Source organism: Corvus moneduloides, chromosome 19, assembly GCF_009650955.1.
Source record: "Corvus moneduloides isolate bCorMon1 chromosome 19, bCorMon1.pri, whole genome shotgun sequence".
Classification (NCBI taxonomy): domain Eukaryota; kingdom Metazoa; phylum Chordata; class Aves; order Passeriformes; family Corvidae; genus Corvus; species Corvus moneduloides.
In genome coordinates, this window is record NC_045494.1 from 8972862 (window position 1) to 8973390 (window position 529).

The window sequence follows — 529 nt, forward strand, 5'->3', positions numbered from 1 at the left end:
TTTTCTTTTTTCCTTCATTGTGGTCGTGTTTGCACAGCAGTGTTGCTTCAGAAAGCTGATCTCAAATGCCACTTTGCTCATTGTGAACCTCCCAGTGCCAGCTCTCAGGGGTTTTGCCGCTTTTTGACTAAACCTGCACCTTGTTCCAAAAATGAAAATGTGATGAAAGGTGATTGATTATGGGCACCTCAGTTTCTAGATAGGTACCTAATTTATTGGTTCTTCCCTAGCTCTTCACCCACCCCTGAGCTGGGCTTTCCCAGGGACAAAGTCAGAACTGGTCCCAGCACCAAGCCTAGCAGAGTTCAAGAAAAGTCTGGGCAATGAGACATGGAATACTCAAGGTCTGAACTGTTCTTTTCTATTTTCTGATTGGTTTTAAAAAGAAAAACCTCACTTGCAGATTATATAATTAAAGTGGAAAACAGCTATTATGTTGTCTACTGGGATGCTGTTAGGAGCAGTTTATACAGCATTTTGCAAAAAGCTTTGAATCACTATTCAGAAAAAAGCCAAACACAACAAACCA